Here is a 6,466-nt window from a genome sequence, read left to right as displayed (position 1 = left end):
AATCTAAAGGTTTGGGTTCGAACCCCTAGATAAGCATACCACACTACTGTCAACTTTACTAAAAGATACCCCACTAGCGTCACTTCTACAACTACACTTAAGATGACTTTATTATTGACGAATACAAGGACCGAACCAAGGAGGTTAAAGACTCTAGTTTCACTTCTGTAGCTGCACTCATGGCTACCTCACTTGTGTAACTTCTACAACTACACTCATGGCTACCTCACTAGCGTAACTTCTACAAGTACACTCAAGGCCACCACATACGTACAGGACTTATCTACCTATTTAAATTATTTATTTCTTCGGTCATGTGGACCATCGCCAAAAGGCAACGAAATTCATTTATTTGTCATCCAAAATCAGGCGAAAATCAATGTGCGCGCTGATGTCATCCATAGAATCTACTTGCTGGCCTTATATAAGAATTCCTACTGCAAAATAATGGTAGAGTTCCAGAATCAAAACGGAAATGTTTACACGTCCCCTCTGACACGTTATATAAATGTTCCGCCCACTCTTCAAAGGATCCTTTTGAAGTTGGTGTAAGCTGGGACCTCATGTCCGGACGAGGTGACGTGAGGGAATTACCCCGCATAGGTCTAACCGACGTTCAAACGTCAGTTCCTCGGGTTGCAACCAAATGTCGCCCGGGCCGATAGGCTGATGCGTACGTGACGTGAAGATAGAATAATCTGCGGGCAATGTTGACAGGGTGCACCACACGCATGTACATGCAGTTCATATGTAAAAAAACAACAACGATTAGCCCTACCTGACTAACATGATTTTTTTTCTAATAACATACTTTTGCAATCTTTTACTCATACATCTATTTTCGCATCATGAGAGTTGCTACGCCTGTGTATTCAATTAAATTATGGATTATTAATAAACCATTCATTCATTCAAATCTGCTTTTGGCAACGAATCTCCTGAAACCTGATGTCATATTACATTGTGCGTCATAGGAAATGATAACGCATTGTGTCTAGCGGCGCTGTAAAAGAGAGGATATGTTGTCCAAGCCCGCGGTCTTTGCTGTTTTTGGATAGTATGATCTGCGGTTGTCTTTTACGACGGATATTAGCAGTGTGCATGGATCTCCCGAGGACCAAATGGTTACGAAGTCTCTACCAGATTTTCTGGTCAAGTTGAAAAAAAAAAACAATGTTGTCAGCCAAAACAGGGCGTATGCTTGTTAGAGAGACTGCGTTTGCCTCTGATATCAGTACATTTGCCTATATCTTTAGATGGGACAACTCTTACAATGCAGAAAAGATTGCTTCGTTATTAGAAACGCTACTGAAACTCACGATTAGCCCACCTAATTGTAACATGATATTACGGATTTACTCATGTTAGCCTATATTGGCTTAGTATTAGTAGATTTTTTAGATTTGTTTTGTATTTCTATTGTGTAGTTTGCAGCTGACCTTACGAAAGTCACCACTATACTTTTGGTTGCATCAATAATGCTTGTATCTTTCAGATGTCCCGACTCCAAGGCAAGCTCAGTCTTCCTGCCAATTATACAACCTATTTTAGCCGATTTCTTAACTTGACTGCACGGGGGGGGGGGGGATCTGGTAGGGTCCTCTATTGTCGACTTCTACTCAAAAGCCATCATGTTTTGACGAAAGTACGCTTCATCCTTTTACCAATTACATGTGTCACTTGGTATATCCAATTAGTAGTGGTTACAGTCCCATTGGTAGGATCATGAATACCACTCTTTGAGTGTAATTTGTTTTGTTCCTTTTTGACCGTTAGAAAATTTCGACAAAGGGTAAGATCTCTTGTGTCCCATTAGTAGTTATCACGCCCGTATGGGTTTTGTGACAGACTTTCAAAAACGCCTACATGTACGTGCCCTTGTAAGTGCGTGGATACTTGACACAGTCATTAACGGTTATAACGTTACAAACTTCTGTGCTGCGTCATTCAAAGAAGAGAACTTTTCTTCCAGAAAAGCAAGGCTACTGGTATACCAGAGACATGCCTTGATGTATACCTTTGTATGTTTCGTGTTGCATAATATTTGTATGGTCGTGGGTTACATGTATACAGGAAGAACTAAAGTTCCACGACCTCATACCTTCGCCAAATAATACCATCCTTATTTATTTATTGGTTCAGCATGTACATGCCAGGGTTGCCCAACTAGCCGTAGGCTTTTACTAAGGGTGAACCCATGTGCGGCCATAGGACTGTAGTTTTTGAACCACTCACACCGGGAAGGACCCCTACTCTTTTTGATAAGTGCGGTGGATTTTTGAACGTGCTTCAGGTGTGGCTCTCCTCAAACACGGGACCTCCATTTAACGTCCTATCCGAGGGACGTCCCTAACCGAAGCTAGACCAGACCACAAGAACAAATTGTTTTTATACCATCCGTTTGTACGAACGAACAAACGACGATCAAAGGTAAAGTAAGGTGAAACAGTCATCCTGATAAACTAAAGTGAAGCATGATGTTTTTTCTTCATCTAGCTAGTATTTTCAACCAAGCACACCCCACTCTACTTGGTATGTGTGTTGCGTTCTTTTTGCGTTTCAGAAAAATGCTAACTGATTATAACTACATGTACTGATATGTTTTGTACTCGGTTCTACTCAGTGGGTGTAAGACAAGATAGAACCTGCTTAATTTCAGCATGCGCGACATAACGCTCGCTTCGAATAAGCTTTGTAGCCCAACCCGCCATATTGTTGCAATGGTCACATTTGTATTTAAAGGTAAAGTTTACAACCCTTATGTCACAGTGGAGCTTTCTAAATTTACCTAATCATGACATAATGCTCTAGTGATGTCCTGGGAATTTCATATACTAGTACCAGTGCCACGCTTCACAACAGAACACACCCAGCATGCATACTGCGAGCTATCGTAAAGAGCTACACGCGCGCATGTACATGTGACGTGGAACGACGCGTTCGTCTCTATGTAGATAAAAGGAAGAACTCGCGATTGCTGCCAGACCGGGCATTGGCTAAGACGGCAACAGGCGAACTGGCGACGAGGCTTACCTACCTTCGAGTCGCGGGAAGAGTCGAGGTAGCTGCCCGACTAAGGACGTCTTTGGTGCGGCAACTACCGTAGCAGAGAGCTAGGGTCATTTGGCACATCCACAATTTGAGAATTCGTACACTCTTTAGATTGGTTATATCTTAAAGCCTACAGAATCTAAATTTTACTAGCAGGTTAAAAAAAGGAAAATATGAACGACTCAAATACCACAGGGTCAGATTGCCTGACGGCGGACGGCCCGGTAGCGCCGGGGTCCGCTCGGTATACGGTGGGGGCGACGGTGGTTCTGTCCGCGCTGGTCACCGTGGCGGTCTTACTCAGCATCACCGGCAACATCTTCATCTGTGTCGCCGTCACCAGCGAGAGGAAACTGCGATCAGTCCACAACCGGTGAGCCACGTGCTTTCTCTACTCTCTCACTAGATCTAGTCTTCTTGCGGGGCTGAAATAAGAGTACAAACAGCCTAGAGTCCAGTTTTTTTAGGTACGTCGATGAAGGTTAGACATCCAGGTATTAAGATAAGCAAGAAATCAGTTACTCAAGAAACTACAATAGATTTTGGAAACGGCCAGACGTTTCAGGTAGCATCTGCTAATAGGCTAACAGAGTTGATGCCTATGGTAAAGTGTTTACCCTTTTTGACCATTAGTTAATTTTTTGACTTTTTGACCATAGTTGATTCCTATGCCTATAGTAAATTATTAACCATTCTGTAATGTCCTTGTTGATGATTTTCGTCCCCCTATGGCCCAAAAGAAGTCTGCCAGGGACTGATTTTCTCCTTCCCTGTTCATAACTTATCATTGGTGTTGATGTATACTATTTCCAGAAGTGTGGTTAATCATACGGAAGACCCTGTACTCTAATTAAGATCTATCGCGATCACTGCAAATGTCTTTTTGATGAATCTTAATCATTACACATTGGTTTTTAATTCAGTGCCAACACTGCGATTTCCAACAAAGTTATTTTGCGTATGTTCTAATTTGGGGCCGAAACTGAGGATATGGCACTCCAGGCGCGGCCATTTTATTTGTAGAGGTGAAGAATTTTACCCGTGCATCGCACTTGAGGGTAATTGCAAGGGAAAATTGACAAAAAAATCCGAAAGTTGTTGCAATAATTTGTCGCAAGTGGGCACAGTGAGATACCTACTTCAGAAGGCATAATGAAGGTTTTTGTTAAGATGTTTGTCATTCTGTTGGAATTCTTTTTCCGCCCTGCGTCGGTGGCACCGTGGCTCGACGTACGTCTGTAATGGTAATGCAACAGCACCAATGTAATATAATCTCGGGCGAGATTGACCTAAGCCAACACTGACTTGATTATATGGATTACATCCGCGCGCGCATCGATATCATTCGATATCATTCGAAGCTGGCGACCATTCAATATAAATCGAACAAGTAAGCTGAAAAGATTTAGCAGATACATTACATGCCATAAACTGCAAAAAAAATCTCGGTGTCAAAACGGATACTAATGTCTTCCAAAGTGAAAGAACAAAATGTGAAAGAACAAAAATATAGCCATCTTAGAGGAAACCCAAGCGATATTAGGTCCCGAAAATTGGATTTTGAAAGTCAATTTTTTTTAGTCATTTCTATACATGATTACTTCAAACAACACTATAACAATATATAGCGACGTATATGATGCAAACATATGACTTCATTGTGACGTGAGAACTCACTGAAATCGTCGATTGGGTTTTTGTAGGCTCGCGAAACGAAGGGGATCATTGTACGGCTCGTTTTGAAATGCTCAAGTGTGAAGTTATCACGCAACTGTGCTAAACAGTGTAAGTAAATGTCACTACCATAAAGATTTCAGCATGTTTCAATTTCCATTCGTTGGGCCCTAACATTGCTTTGGTTGCCTTTAACAAGTCGATTTCAGTGATTGTTACAACCTTCCCCTTCAAAATATCCTTCGAGCTCAAGGACACACGAGGTGAAACAGTTGAAGCAAAGATGACAGGAAATACCAGCATGAAATACACATGAAAGAAACGCCCACGCCACAAGCATCTGTCAACAGACACGGGACTGTATATCGCGATCAATGAAGGCATGCTGTATTTGACAGGCATTGAAATGCCAATTTGGAAATGGAAACAAGAAGTCTTTTGAAGTTACATTGACAAGATTATCTAAAGTTACTCTGGGGGAAGTGAAGATAGACAGATACATACGGTACCTGTCGGTACATCCGGAGCGTTTTGTCATTCAAAATGTTCGTTGATGCGGTATGCGGTATCGGATCTTTGATTTAAAGTCAGGTCTTTCCATTCCCCCACCTTGCGCATGTCGTAACCCCTCCCCTCTTCACCTATTCCTTTGATCTTGTCTTGTCTATCTTGTTCTTTCTTTATCTCCGGGGGTTTAGTTGGACCTTCTATGGCTTTCTAAGGTTACTTTGATCGCAATGGCCAATTATTCAACATATTTTGGCCGTTTTCGTAACGAGAGCTCGAGGGTTGATACTGAGTCCACAGCACGTACATTTTTTATAGATGATGTCCTCGCGCACATTGATTTTCGACTTATTTCGAGAAAAGAAAGAAATTTCCAGCGATCGATGGCCAACGTGACAAGAAAATACCGGAAATTTGAAAATACGTCATACAATTCTATCTGTACTATAGCAAAACGTCACAAATCAATGCCGTGGCACTTAGGGTGGTAACCGTGTGTATAATTGTTGTGATATTAGGCTTCCACACTAGTACCGGTTTTCTGCACTTCTCAAACACAGGAAGACAAGAGTTGTTGGCTATGATACCATGTTTTGTCGCTTCAATCATTATAGTGTCTATTTTTGGTGTCTATTTTTGAAATCATCATATTGAAATCATCATATTGATTTTCTAACCCATCTTTTCTACCCTTTCTACCGCATTGGTCTTTGTACAAAAACGGAAAAAAACACATTGTGAAAATATATCTACGTAGCTACAGAAACTTCTCTCTTGGTAAGTTAATAATTAATTGATTAATATGTTGATTTTTCATTCTCTTCATTTCTACAAGGTACTTGCTTTTGGTGTCAGTTGGAATGCCCATCAGTGTTTCACATCTATTTTGCTAATTTTTCTTCCTCTGTGGTGTCTGTGATATTTTTCTCATGTCTACAGAGTATATTGTGCCTGCGGTACCAAGAGCTTTGGGGTCAATTTCGGTATTTTTCTTATCGCTCTATTTTATATCTCTCCTTGTCTCTCTGTCTCTCGAACCAGTGCACTCTCTCTCTTTCTCTCTCTCTTTCTCTCTCTCTCTCTCTCTCTCTTTCTCTCTCTCTCTCTCTCTCTGTCTCTCTCTCTCTGTCTGTCTGTCTGTCTCTCTCTCTCTCTCTCTCTCTCTCTCTCTCTCTCTCTCTCTCTCTCTCTCTCTCTCTCATTAGATTTTGGGCCTCCTAGTTTCATCATATTT

The sequence above is a fragment of the Branchiostoma lanceolatum genome, chromosome 17 (assembly GCF_035083965.1).
Source record: "Branchiostoma lanceolatum isolate klBraLanc5 chromosome 17, klBraLanc5.hap2, whole genome shotgun sequence".
NCBI lineage: Eukaryota > Metazoa > Chordata > Leptocardii > Amphioxiformes > Branchiostomatidae > Branchiostoma > Branchiostoma lanceolatum.
Note: the sequence above shows the minus strand (reverse complement) of the source record.